This window comes from Mesoplodon bidens, assembly GCF_964165515.1.
Source record: "Mesoplodon bidens genome assembly, chromosome: 15".
NCBI lineage: Eukaryota > Metazoa > Chordata > Mammalia > Artiodactyla > Ziphiidae > Mesoplodon > Mesoplodon bidens.
The window spans coordinates 42025185-42040126 of record NC_138171.1 but is presented as its reverse complement, the minus strand read 5'-3'; the positions used below and the strand labels follow the sequence as shown (position 1 = coordinate 42040126).

Genomic DNA, 14942 nt, shown 5'->3' with positions numbered 1-14942 from the left:
TTGATTACATCTGCAGAGACCTTATGTCCAAACAAGGCCACAATCCCAGGTACCGGAAGTTAGGACTTCAACATCTCTTGCGGAAGGGGGGCATAATTCATCTCACAACACGTTGTGCCCTGTCTGAATTCCCCACTCACAGGAGAGATAATGAAATGATGGTTATTATTTTAAACCATTCATTTTGGGGCTACTTTCTTTTTTTTTTTGGCTGTGCCACATGGCTTGCAGGATATTAGTTCCTCGACCAGGGATTGAACCCGGACCCCCTGCAGTGTAGTCCTAACCACTGAACCACCAGGGAATTTCCTGGGGCTATTTTCTATGCAAATAGAACTGGAACATCAACCAACTCCCTTAAGCCCATCCAACTCTTCCATCATCTGGATCTTAAGAAGTTGTGCCTCCCACTTTCCTGTCTGGATACAGATCTCTTCTTAACAGCTTTACTAGAGTTTGTCATAGCTGCCAGTTCTTTAAGAAGACTGAGCATCTTGTCTCTGGGCTAATTTTTCTTTGATAGCTTTCAAAAAAAGAGCCCCAAATTTGCCATAACCATTCTAAGCCCAAAGGACTGGCTGATTTTCTGGGTTAGCAAAACAGGAGAACTTGGTATGAGCATCAGTGGAGGTAAAAAACATTTTTAAAAGAAAATGATAGGGCTTCCCTGGTGGCGCAGTGGTTGAGAGTCTGCCTGCTGATGCAGGGGACATGGGTTCATGCCCCGGTCTGGGAGGATCCCACATGCTGCGGAGTGGCTGGGCCCGTGAGCCATGGCTGCTGAGTCTGCGCGTCCGGAGCCTGTGCTCCGCAACGGGACAGGCCACAACAGTGAGAGGACCGTGTACTGAAAAAAAAAAAAAAAAAAGAAAATGATAACCTTTTACTGAAATCTGCACATTCTTTTGGCCTCTTTGCGTCAATAGAATGGACCTTTGTAATCTCCTACATGGTTGTTCTTGTAGGAGGAGTGGAATTTGAATGTGTCACCATAAGGTTAAAAAGACTCTAAATGCCAGTCAGGAAATATATGTGAGGTTTTAATGCCTCCCATTTCTGTCACATAGAGGAAACATATAGATGTATTTCTAAGCGTGAGTACTTTAAAATTTATGGCGTTGTCAAATGCACAATATGTTTCCCTTTTAGATTTTCCAAAGTGGGGTGGGGAGGGATTAATTACAAAATAGTCAAACGAGGTGCCGTTTCATGCTCGGTGAAGCAGACAGTGGCTATGCCTGGCTGTCCCTGGAAGATGTGCCCCTACATGGCATTTTGCACGTGGACGAATGGTGGCTTCAAAGCTGAGGGTAACCTTCGGCAAATCCACTCAATGTATGTCCACTTAGACTTCTTTCCCCAAAACTAACTGGCTTAAATAAGAGCTGCCACAAAAATAAAGGCCATTAGCATAAACAAAGAGTCTCCTTGCTGATCTAGGCTGGTATGTAATACTTAGGAAATGACCTTTAAGGACAAATGGTTCCATCTGGGAAGAGTCTCCAGCACAAACTTTCCATATTCAGAACACGATAAAGAGATGTCAGAGGTGCTTTCATGCTTGAATCCGGCTCCCTCAGTGGGGGCTGCAGCTGAGTGAAGGGCTGCCCTATTCCTAGGGCCTTTAAGTGCAGCCAGCCCACGCAAGCATCATGCTGCAGAATGCGTGAGGGAGCCAGCCCAGGGCACTGGAACCCACCTGTCTCCGATACTCCTCCAGGATTTCTCTCTACATTGCTTGCCCGGTCCATCATTTCTCCCTCTGGTCTTCCCAGCTCTCCAATCCTCTGGCTCCACACTCCAGCCCCAATTCCTCCTCAAGCCCCTTATGTTCTCATTTTAGTGATTATTCAAGCTGTCTTCCCACTGCCCACTTCCCTCACCCGGGAAGCATCAGATTTCTAGGCCCAAACAGCCTTGGTTCCATAGGACCCCAGGCAGCTGACTAAGGATGGCTCCCTCCTTGGCACCTCAGCAAGGGAAGAGGGGATAAAACACTGACGTTTCTCAGGCAATCTCTCCTTCAATGGGCCAAAAGATGGGATGCCAAGGATGGATAACCTGGGTTTGTCCAACTGGCTCTCTGCACGACAGCAAATATCTGAGAGGCCCCAGACATTCAACTATTTTCCTGTTGAAGCCCTAGAAACTTTGCAGTGGCAGTTTTCCTGAAAGCTGACCACATCACAGTGCCCAAGACCCAGGTTTGCAGACATCCACCCCACTACCGGATCCTGGGCTGAATGAAGTGGCTCAGGATCTTGGTGGCTGTTCTTTGTGGCATGGCATTCCACAAGCCTACATGGCACAGGGAACAAGACAATGATGCCCTAAATATTGTAGAATAGGGACAGGTTGATTCCCACCCCCTTTCGTGTAGAAATAGTGGAAAATGGCAACAAACACGCCGGGCAAGGATGCTACCTTCCAGGCTCCTGCCCCAGAAACCCAGAGCTATAGACCACCCACATCACTACAGTCTTAACTGGAGAGGATGATGTAAATTCAGGTTCACATTTATAGAGAATCAAATTATTGCTTTATTCCCAGGGAGATGAATGAGAGTGACAGACTTTTCAGAGTTGTAAAAATAGATGGATGCTTCCTATAAAATAACTCACAGATGCCTACAATAATTGACAATAGATCTGGCAGTCTGGGAGCAGGCAAGTGAAATTCCAGATGGAATACCACAATGTTTTCCAGTGGTAGAGTAGATGGCTTGGCTATTATGATAATACACTTCAGCATGGCAAATATATCTCCCCTTAATGGAAATACATTAGACACCATTTATAAAAATATCAACATCGCAGTTCCGGTCCTCAAACTATAACTTACACATAAATATCACACAATTTATGGATGAGGAAATCCAATTTCATGCTGTTTCAAACACATTTTTGTTTATTGCATAACTACAGTTCTCTATATATGAGATAGTGTATTACATGATAGAGATGGATGGGCATCGTATCTATCTGTGTGTCTACACAGGAATTATGAGCACTGAATCTATTGCAAATGGAAATACTTTATGATATGTATTCTATACAACCAGCATCTTGAGCACCTACTATATGATGACATCATTACATAATCAGCAGTGTCGCCACCTCCATTCACAGGATGGAGGGATGCAGTGCTCTGGATGAATAAATATTCTAAGCAATAGGTGAGTGAAAACCTCAGAGAGCAGTAGAGTCAAACAAATTGGGGTTGACTTCTGGCTCTTCTATTTATCAGCTCTAAGATCTTGGACAAATTACTTGCCTCCTAACAATCCCAGTGTCATCTGTAAAATGGCATCGATAATGACTAATTCACAGGATTCTCATGGGGACTGAACAACCTAATGTTTGCAAAGTGCCTATGGGCACCGTGTCTGGCCCAATGTTAGTGCCAACCAACAGCAGATACTATTTTTAAGTGTTTCTCTCTCCCATTTAAACGTCATGGCATTTCTGGGAAATGCCCGAATTTCTTCTTAAGCACCGAGTACAGACAAACTGAATATAGACTAACTGTGGTGCAAAAGAGTACTGCAACAGTGAAGGTTATAGAGAAGGTCAAGCCTGTGGGTTCTTCTCACCAGGGCCTCCCTTCTCTTCTCCCTGGTGTCCCTCTACTTATTGATGATGGTGTAGGTGTTTCTTGCCATTCTCTGCCCACTTTCAGAATTTTGGGGGTCCTGTCTTTACCCCTATATGGGTAATTTTTCCTCTCTGGTTTAGCTTTGTTTATTTATTTATTTATGGTTGTGCCGGCTCTTAGTTGTGGCAGGTGTGTTCCTTAGTTGCAGCTCGCCGGCTCCTTAGTTGTGGCATGCGAACTCTTAGCTGTGGCAGGCGTGTGGGATCTAGTTCCCTGACCAGGGATCGAACCCGGGTCCCCTGCATTGGGAGCGTGGAGTCTAAACCACTGCGCCACCAGCGAAGTCCCTGGTTTAGCTTTGGTATGCAATGATTTAATTTAGCTTTGATAATCAACATGATGCTTTTTTGCAGGGGAGGGGGAGGGAGGAGTATTTTTTTTATGCTTGGCAGTTCTTGAATTTTTTTTCCCAATACTCTAACAACAGTAACAATCCTAGAGCCCCCGGTGAATCAGATACATGAGCTCAGCCACAGTGAAGGTGGGCTGGGACAGCTTTATACATAAAATGAATCCACGTGAAGCGGCAGTCCAGACTCGCAGCTCCTCTGGCAGGGTGGGTTGCTGGACATCACAGAACCAAAAGCCTGAGAGGGTGCTGGGTGGGAATCAGCCTAAAAACAGAGGGCTTGGCCCACACTGCTATGATTATACAGTGTTGCCAAAATTACACACAGGCATGTATAGCAGTTTTATTCGTAATTTCCAAACCTTGGAAGCAATCAAGATATCCTCTAGTAGAGGAATGGATAAGTAAACTGTGGTACATCCAAACAACGGAATATTATTCAGCACTAAAAAGAAATGGGCAATCAAGTCACGAAAAGACATGGGGGAACTTTAAATGCAAATTACTATGTGAACGAAGCCCATCTGAAAAGGCTACATACTGTACAATTACAAATAGACATTTTAGAAAATGCAAAGCTATGGAGACAGTAAAAAGACCAGTGGTTGTCAGGGGTTGGGGGTGGGTGGGAGGGATGAATAGGTGGAGCACAGTAAAATTTTAGGGCAGTGAAAATACTCTGTATGACACTACAATGATGGATACTTGTCATTGCCCAAACCCGTAAAATGTACAACACCAAGAATGAACCATAATGTAAACTATGGACTTCGGGTGATTAGGATGTGTCAGTGTAGGTTCATCTACTGTAACAAGTGCACCACTCTGGTCAGGGATGTTATAGTGGGAGAGGCTATGTATCTGTGGGGAAATCTCTCTACTGTGCTGTCAATTTTGCTGTGAACCTAAAACTGCTCTTAAAAGAAATAGTCTTAAAAAATAGCCAAAACTTCAGGTCAAATAAGTTGTCAACTTATTTGAGGTGGCATAACCACAGAAAGAAAAATGATTTCAAATACCTTTAAAACACAGAGCATTGACCACACATGAGTAGTGGAATACATTCTAAGGACAAAACAAGCCACAAAGAAACACTGAATTTCATTCAGTCAACTTGTTAGCTGGCATCCTTATTTTGAATATATATACATACATATATAATATATACAGTAGAATAAAGCAAATAAGAAATTATGTCAATAAGAATATGACATTCTATGTATATTATAATAAGGCTTTCAGTGAAAGATAAGTATAAAATCAAAGAAGTAAAAATCCTGTAATCACAAATTTGAATTGGAAACATTAGTATGAAAGAACGACTTACATTTCTCTTTCTAAAAAAATCACTATTGTCCAGCTTTTTTGAAAAGTCTCAGACAAGGTAACAGTCCAGTAGCAGCGAGTACCTTCACTGACAAGACTCTGGTCTCTAACTTCCCACTAGAAGGAATCAGGGGTCCTTAGAGTAATGGCTGATTCCAGGTTTGGGACATGAAATATATGGGACAAGTCTGGAACCTCTTGGGCCAGAAAGCAAGGAAGCTGTGCAAAGTGGCTGTTCAGGTGTTTTGCCATTTTTTAGTCTTGACTTTTAGGTTGTGTTATATATAATCTGGATAAGATTTCTTTGTCAGATATAGGCACTGTAAATACTTCTCCCGGTGTGTGGCTTGCCTATACATTTTTAAAGGTTATGCTTTGATGAGCTGAAGTTTTATATTTTGATTAAATCCAGTTGATCACTTTGTTAAAAAACTGTTAATGTTTTTTGTGCCCAGTCCAAAAAGTATTGCCTACCTCAAGATATTCTCTTTTGTTTTCTTCAGGGCTGTATGGATCATAGACCCAAAGGTAAAAGCTAGAACCATAAAGCTTCCAGAAGAAAATATAGTGGAAAATGAATAAACAAGCTACAGACTAGAGAAAAATATTCACAGTATGTATATCTGAAAAAAAGATCACACCCAGAACACATATAATGAATCCCTACAAATAAACAATAAAAATAAAACAACACAATGTTTAAAAACGGGCAAAAGAAGATATGCAAATTATCCAGAGGCACAAGAGATATTCAACATCATCAGCTATCAGGGAAATGTAAATGGAAACCACACCGAGGTACCACTTTAAACCTACTGGATTCATTAAAATAAATACTGACAATACCAAATACTGGCAAAGATGTGGACACCTGGACCTCTCATACAATGGTGGTGTGAGGGGAAAATGGTACAAACACTTTAGACACTTGTTTGACCATTTCTTAAAAAGTGAAACATACATCTTCACTACATTCTAGCTATTAAAGTCTTATGTACTTACCCAATAAAATCTAAACATGTGTCCAAAAAAGACTTTAACATGTATGTTCGTAACAGTCCTAAATTGGAAAGAACCCAACTATCCTTCGGCAAAAAACTGAATATACGAATGATCATATTTTCACACAATGGAGTACTTCTCAGAAATAAAAACAACATGGAGGAATCTCAAAAACATTAATTAGTTAAAAGATTAGAGTATATAAGGTTTGATTCCATTTATGGGAAGTTCTAGAACAGACACAACCAACCTATGGTGATAAAAATCAGAAAATGGTTGCCTGGAGCACGTGGTGTAGGGGAGTAGAGAGAAAAGATAGGAAAGTGGCAACAAGGGACTTTCTCAGGCAAAGGAAATGTTCAATATCATGTTTGGGGAGGTGATTATTGGGATGTATGTAACTGTGAAACCCATTAGACTGAAGACTGAAAATCTGCATTTTACTGTATTAAATAAGACTTTAATAAAAACACATACAGAATGGGCAAAAAATGAATAATGACTGTAATGGATTTAGAAACATAAAATATATATATATATTTTTTTAACATCTTTATTAGAGTATAATTGCTTTACAATGGTGTGTTAGTTTCTGCTTTATAACAAAGTGCATCAGTTATACATATACATATGTTCCCATATCTCTTCCCTCTTGCATCTCCCTCCCTCCCAGCCTCCCTATCCCACCCCTCTAGGTGGTCACAAAGCACCGAACTGATCTCCCTGTGCTATGCGGCTGCTTCCTACTGGCTATCTATTTTACGTTTGGTAGTGTGTATATGTCCATGCCACTCTCTCGCTTTGTCACAGCTTACCTTTCCCCCTCCCCATATCGTCAAGTCCATTCTCCAATATATTTTAAAAAAATAACACTACTGGCGGGGGCTTCCCTGGTGGCGCAGTGGTTGAGAATCTGCCTGCTAATGCAGGGGACACGGGTTTGAGCCCTAGTCTGGGAAGATCCCACAGGCCGCAGAGCAACTAGGCCCGTGAGCCACAACTACTGAGCCTGCACGTCTGGAGTCTGTGCTCCACAACGAGAGGCCGCGATAGTGAGAGGCCCGCGCACTGCGATGAAGAGTGGCCCCCGCTTGCCACAACTAGAGAAAGCCTGCGCACAGAAATGAAGACCCAACACAGCCATAAATAAATAAATAAATAAATAAGCCAAGCATTTGAAGCCCTTTAAAAAAAATAATAAATTACAGTACTGGAAAAGAGCCTATTGGTCACCTTTGGAGGTTGCTATGGCACCAAATCAATATTCTAAAACTGTTTAAATAAAAGGAAAGAATCAAGCATTTATCCGGCCTTTCCTGTTTCAACTATATTTCAGAGTATCCAAATAGTTGATGAGGTTAAGTTCATTTTTAGTAAAATTATGGCTTAGAGGCACAGGACGAATGTAAAATTTAAAAATCACCATTTCGTAAGCCCTAATGAGACAATGGATCTGGGCAATGATCATTAGTGGCTGCTAAAACCATTAGGTGAAAGGTTGAGTGGGGAATTTCATAATGGATAAATCAGTCTGAAAACACATGGACCTACTGTTGAATCTTAACATCACTAAAATCCAGACAACCAGATGGTATGCATCTCCTAATGTGATGTGATAGGAAATTTACAGCATCACCTACAGCATCACCTGAAGTGTTCTTGTGGGAAAGAAGGAAGGGCTAGAAAGAAGGAAACTGAGTCTAATCAACCTTCTAGATCTAATACGGCTTAGAGAAAATGGAGATTAGAGGAACACGTTGAAGACATTAAGTGGAATCAATCTGTCAAGTCCAGACTGTGCAAAATTTTACAAGACAGATGGTTTGGCGTCTTCAGTAAATGAATGACGCGAGAATAATAAAGGTGAGGGGAAACGTTTAGATTAAAAGATACTTAAGAGGAATCTGGGTGGGGAGGGATAAATTAGGAGTATGGGATTAACAGACACACACCACTATATATTATAGATAAACACCAAGGATTTACTGTATAGCACAGGGAACTCTATTCAATATCTTATAATAACCTATCACGGAAAAGAACCTGAAAATATATATAACTGAATCACTTTGCTATACACATGAAACGAACACAATATTGTAAATCAACTATACTTCAATTAAAAATTTAAAAAACTGAGAAGAGGCATATCAACCAAATGCAATTTGTAGACCTTGTTTGGAAAGGTCTCCAAATCGCGTTTGTTGTTGTTTTTGTTGCTGAGAAAATCTCACAGAATTTTGAGAAATATTTTTGAGAAACATGAACTGGTAATGGATTTTACTATGTGTAAATTTATTTTGAGCCTATGCTTTAAAAAAGTCTTTATATATTAGAAATGCACTCTAGAGTTTTTACAGGCAGAATGTTATGATGTCTAGGGATTTGCTTTTTAAAAGCTGAGAGGCGGCAACTGAAAAACACACAGCAAAATGTTGCTATTTGTTGAAGCTGAATGATTTGTACATTTGGATTCATTAGACTGTTCTATTTTTGTGTATGTTTCAACTTTTCCATAATAAAATGTTGAATAAAAATAAAAGAAATTAACATAAAATGTAATGACAATTCTTCATTCTCCAATTTGTTTTGAGGGAAAAGAAAAGTAACAAGAGGCAGTATCATCTAAACCCTTCATCCACTCGGGGTGGAATTCCCAGCCGGTACAAAATTATCATTAAAGATTTTAGAAACTCTATGGAAACCATTTTATTCTACAAACTGACATCGTGTTGCTGGCCGTCCCTGGGAAAGTCTCTTGAGGAAGGCTTGTTTGGGGGGGCAGGGTGTGTATATGAATTTGTGTGTTTTTTCAGCTTTAGAGATAAGTCAGCCTAAACCCTGAGCCCCACTGTCCAGTGGACCCCAAAGTGGCATGGTGAACACCCCATACTTCTCCTGGAACCTCGTCCCAATTCCTACTCTTGGTTGGGACCCCGTCCTACGCCTGTGTTCCCTCAACATCTCACTGCCAGGTCACAGAGGACTGTTACTCCTCAAACTCAATGTTTCTAAAATGGAACTTCTCGAATTCCCACCTACAGACCTTCTTCTCTGCCAGTGTTCTCTAAGTGAATCCACCCAGTTGCTCAGAAACCTGGGAGCTACCCCACACTCCTCTCTCATTCATTCCTCATGTTCAATCATCCACCAGCTCCTGTTCATCATGTCTCCTGAATGGTGCCCAGATCCATCCCTTCCTCTCCATGCCTGCTTTGGGTATGTATACACACTCTTCTCAAATCCACTCTCTCTTGGTTTTTCCCTTATCCTGGGTCCCTTCTTCTCAGTTTCCTTTCCAGCCACTCCTTCCACACCTTAAATGTTGCTTTTTTTCTGGACTTCTGTCTTATCCCCTCTTCTCACTTCTCTATGCAACCTGTTGCCTCTGGCAACTTCAAATATGATCTAGGTACCAAAGATACTCAAGTTTATCTCAAGCTTTGTCCTCAACCCTTAGCTTAATCTCCACACAACCAACTGCCTACTGGATGAACTGGACAGTGTCAGGAACTTCAGACTCACCACATCTCAAACAGAAAGGATCATCTTCTGCCTTCTCCCAGACATCCTCCATCTCAGAGAACAGCACCAGCAACTCCCAATTGTTCAAGCTAGTAACTTGAGAGTCAGCCTTGACCCCCGCTTCCCTTCATCCCCTCTGTACACTCAATCCTCAGATCCTGTCTGTTCTGCCTTCTGCATTTGTCCATTTCTCTCCCACTGCCCCAACCATAGTCCAGGCTCTCTCACTGCCCCTCCTCTGAGTCCATCCAGCTTTATCATCCATTCTCCACATGGCAGTCATAATGATCCTCTTATTAAAAAAAAAATTCTGATAACCTCGCTCCCCTTAAATGCCTCCAGAGGATCTGGGTTATGGGTGAAACATGGGACTATGTATAGATACACATACACACACAGATATATGTCTCTTATATCGCAAATGTCTTTTTTTTTCTTTCAAAATGTCCACAGTGGTCCTTAAGAGAAAGCCAAATTCTTGTTTACAAGTCTTGCATAAATCTAATGCCACTAGATTGCTGCCACTACATCTAACATATTTCCCTCTCCCTTTACCTGCTCCAGCCACCTGGAACGCCTCGCAGTTCCCAGAACATATTTCCTTCTCAGAATTCCAAACGTTTGCACATGCTTTTCTCTCTGCCTGAAATATCCTTTTTCTTTTTAAGACCAGTCTGTTGAGGCATGATTGACATTAAAAAGCTGTACATATTTAACGTATACGACTTGATGAGTTTGGAGATAAGTATACCCCTGGGAAACCATCACCACAACCTATGCTATAAACATACACATCACTTCCAAACGTTTCCTCCTCCACTCTTTACTTATTATTACCGTGCACCTTAAGCTTACACAGTGATGTATGTCAATTATATCTCAATAGATAAACAAGCAAACAAACCTTTTTTGAAAAGAACACAACATAAGATCTACCGTCTTAGCAACATTTTAAGTATGCAATGCATTGTTAACTATAAGTACTATGCTGTCTAACAGATCTCTACAACTTAATCATCCCATACAACCAAAACTGCCTGGAATATTCTTTTACTCTTACACTCCACTTCCACACTTTCTTGGCCTATCTAAATTCAGCATATTTTTCAAGTCTTCAACATCGTTTCCTTAGGGAGGCGCTTCCCAACTCCTTAGAGTAGCATATATTCCCGTTATCTTCTCCTCTGTTCTCCCCTTCTCCTATCTTTTCACACTCATCCCATTAAATGAATGGTTTTTCTGCCTGACTATAAATTTCATGGAGATAGAGACCATGTCTGTCTACTGTGGTCTCCCTAGCGAAAGTGTCTGCTAGAGCAGAGAAGGCTCCCCGTTATATCCAAAAGCAGTCATCTGAACTGTTGGCCACCTGAAATATATGCATCCAGATTAAAGACCAGTCAGTGAAATCCCAAAGCCTATTCTATCTACACAAGACCAGGGACTTTCGCTCAGAATTTTATCACAGGTATACTCTAACCCTGCACTATGAAGACCTTCCCATAGCCAGAGATGACCAACGCCAATAGGGAAGGAAGAACCAGAGACTCATAAAATCTAAGGATTAGGAAAACGAGACAGAACTGATGGTTTGGTCACCTCCAGGAGTGACCATTATCCAAATCACAACATCCAGTAGATAGAGCAGACTTAAGCCCAAGAGTTCCAAATGGAAGACAAAGGGCACAAGAGGCTTCCGGACATTGGGGATTTTGATGTCAAGGGTCTGATAGAGGGCAGGGAGGATCCTTCATGGTTAAAATGGATGCTGGATGATGAGTCCCAAAGCCCATGGACTGAGCAGTGGCTGGGGTGGGGATCAGAGCATCAGTCAACAGCACTTGTCAGAGCTGTTTCATGTTTCTACTTGGGCTGAGTTATCCATCTTCACTCTCAGACATCAGTACTCCTGATTCTTGAAAATTCAGAGTCAGACCAGGACTGTATATGCCATCAGCCCCCCTGATTATGAGGCCTTTGGACTCACACTGAATTATACCACCAGCTTGTCAGAGACAAGACACGAGATCGGGAGCAAAAAAAAAAAGAAAAAGAAAAAGAAAAAGAAAAGAACAAGAGATGGGGCAAAGAGTGGGAGAGGGAGATTCCATGTTCATCTGGAGCCCTGGGACTTAGGCCACCCCAGACAGCCCATAATTTCTAAGCCCTTTGAAGGAGGCAGTCCTTCAAATGCTGGACTCAACAATAGTTTCAACGACAATGTACACACATAGAAATTCTGCCTTTTATTCAGTTCTTGAGATTCATGGTGAGCTAAGACCTTTTCTGGTGGCTTGAGTGTCTGACAGCATCTTTCTACTGCCTTCCTTTCAGAATAGCTGCCAGACAGGATTCAGCAGTGGTGTATGTCATGCTCTTATGTGAGAGCTCAGAATAAGACGGTGCATTTTCTTCCCAAAGCAGACGGATATATTGGAGAAACCTGAAGCCATCTGATTTTATACCACTTAAAAGTAATCTATCTGCTCTTTTCTCCTCGGAGAATTTTTTTTCCTCTTACCATTTAGACATGTTACTATAACATGCCTCGTTAATAGTTTCTGATTAATGTTACTCAGAACAAGATGAAACCTTTCAACTTCTGATCTCATTTATTTTTCTCAGCCCTGAAAAGCTTTTTTTTCCCTCCACTGTATCGAATGTTTTGGTCACAGGCAAGCTTGCCTTTCATCCAAACAATAGCCCTAGAGTAAACCCTACTGTTTTTTTTCCCTGAACCACAATGAGACTTTCTATTCTTCCTATTCTTTAATTACTGAGGGTGGAATTAAAAAGTAATGAAAAATGTTAGAGAATAATTAGATCACAGATGGACCTATTTCTTAGTCAAAGAAATTACAAAGATGTGGTGTCATATTAAAATTTCCCCACTTAACTAAAGCATAGAATTTTATGTCATTTCTTATAGGTTATTATAGGTTAATTTATATAATATATGTGTGTACACTTTATATAATTATATATGTGTACATATATTACATAAGCTCTGATTTTTTTCAAGCAGCAGGGATGGCTTTCTTAATAATGTATTTTTCAAGGTGGGCCTTGAAGCATGTGGACCCTCACCTGGGCTCGTTTCTGAGGATAGATACGTATTTGCCAGGAAGCCAGCTAAGGTCGGGTGTAGACCAGGGGCTCTCAAACTTGGATGTGTAACAGAATCATCTGGAAGGCTTATTAAAACACAGGTTGCTGGATGCCACCCCAGAGAGTCAGTAAGTGTAGGATGGGGCCCGAGAACCTGCATTTGTAACAAGGGTCAGGTGACGTGGATGCACTGGTCATGGACCACACCTTAAGAACACAGACTACTGTGTAGACGGTGGCTACGTGGACCCTGGACCGAGGCCTTGGCCCTTAGGGTACCAACAGCAGTCAATTCCTGCTTTGAGAATCAGCAGAAAACCAAGGCTTCTGTGGAGAGTCAGCTCGTAGGTCATGGGATGACATGGTCTATGGGAAGTAAGAGGCATAAACATTCCCAAATGTCCAGCGTGGATGCCAGACGTGCCCGGGATAAGAGGCAAGTGATTGCATGAGGGTGGGATCCGAGCCCCATCCACCGGATGCTTTCATAAAGATGCGTGGAGAACAGCCAGGCACGGAGCTACCCCAGAGAAGACAAGTCAGAGAGCAGGCTCTGGGCCCCATCGCTCCAGCCTGCCATATGGAGATGCAGAGCGGAACTCACGGGCCCTCAGCTCATGGCACAGGGGCTGTGCTCTACTAGGCTGTGATGCTGCAGGGCCAAGACTGACAAGCCCCTCCCCTCCTGCAGGGATCGGGTAGCCACGAAGGACTGTCACTGTCATCAACATGGAGCCTGGTAGAGCCTGGCACCCAGACCTTTGCTTTGCAAGCATGGGGAGACCAACATCCTAGCAAGCCTTAGCAGTGGGTTCCACTGTCACCACCTCTGTTCTCCCCAGAGCGCAGCCTGCCATGGCAATCAAATCTGGGGGACCCTCCTGTCCCCATAACCCCTCCACCTGTGCCCCTGCCTCCATAGGGATAGCGCTCCTTCCCTCATCTTGTTCTTCCCTCTGTTGGTGAAGTCTTACCCTCCACTGGGTTCTTTCTCACAGCATATAGAGACATTCAAATCTCCCTTAATAAAAGTATTAAATTATTAAAATTTATAATTTACAAAATTATTATAAATTTTAATAATTGTATACATATTATATACAAATATACATATAATTTTATAAACTATCATAAAATTTATAAAAAATTTAAAAAGCTTAACCATCTCAATGCAAGGCTGCCTTCAGCTCCTTCCTTTCACAAATAAGTACCTGGACAAGTTATCACCTCCCATTTCACCATCGGGCTTGTCTCCATGATGTCACTGCTTCTATGCATGTTGAGTCCTAATAGGCATTCAGTCATCAATCTAACAGATACCTATTGAGCCATGTGTTAAGCATGGTTCTACATGCTTGGGATGCAAAGGTGAGCACCACAAAGATCTGTGCCCCATAAAGCTTGCAATCTAGCTAGTAAAGGTAGAGAAATACAATACGCATAATAAATAAGTCAATTCCCTGGCATGCTAGAAGCGGATGAGAGCTAAGGAAAAGAGCAGCATGAGAAGGGATGAGGAAATGGGAGCAGGGCAGAAACTGAAGTTACAGGCCAAGTTCAACATGCTGGGCCCAAATCTTTTCCTTCAATTAAATTTCAAATGGGTAAATGCCAAGTATGTTAGCTATGATAACATATTCATGGGCTTTTTAATTGCTCGGCTTTCAAAGAAATCTTATGCAAATTCCACTTAGGAAAGAACCCAGCCAGGAACTGAAAACACAGGAAGAGTCTACAGTCTCCAAAAGGGAGTGATTTTAGGATCCAGGGAAGGTCTCCACCATCCTCTTTGCTTCTGCAGCCTGGACGTTCATTACATCATGAGGACATAAAGCCTTCCATTCCACGAAGGGGGTTCAGGTGTAGAGGAGGGGGCAATGCAGTGTCTTAAAGGTCCTGAGCAGTTAGGGATAAAGAGTGAAATCTGACACAGAGAGCAGGCTTTGACTGGAGTACTTGTACTGGGTACTGGGTACTT

General features: G+C 41.9%; 1 protein-coding gene across 1 annotated transcript in view; it reads right to left on the bottom strand.

Moving 5' to 3' along the window:
- Positions 1-14942, bottom strand: part of GALNT17 (polypeptide N-acetylgalactosaminyltransferase 17) — a gene marked incomplete at both ends in the record, with an annotated part of 470492 nt that overhangs the window by 80641 nt on the left and 374909 nt on the right. The window lies entirely within an intron of this gene.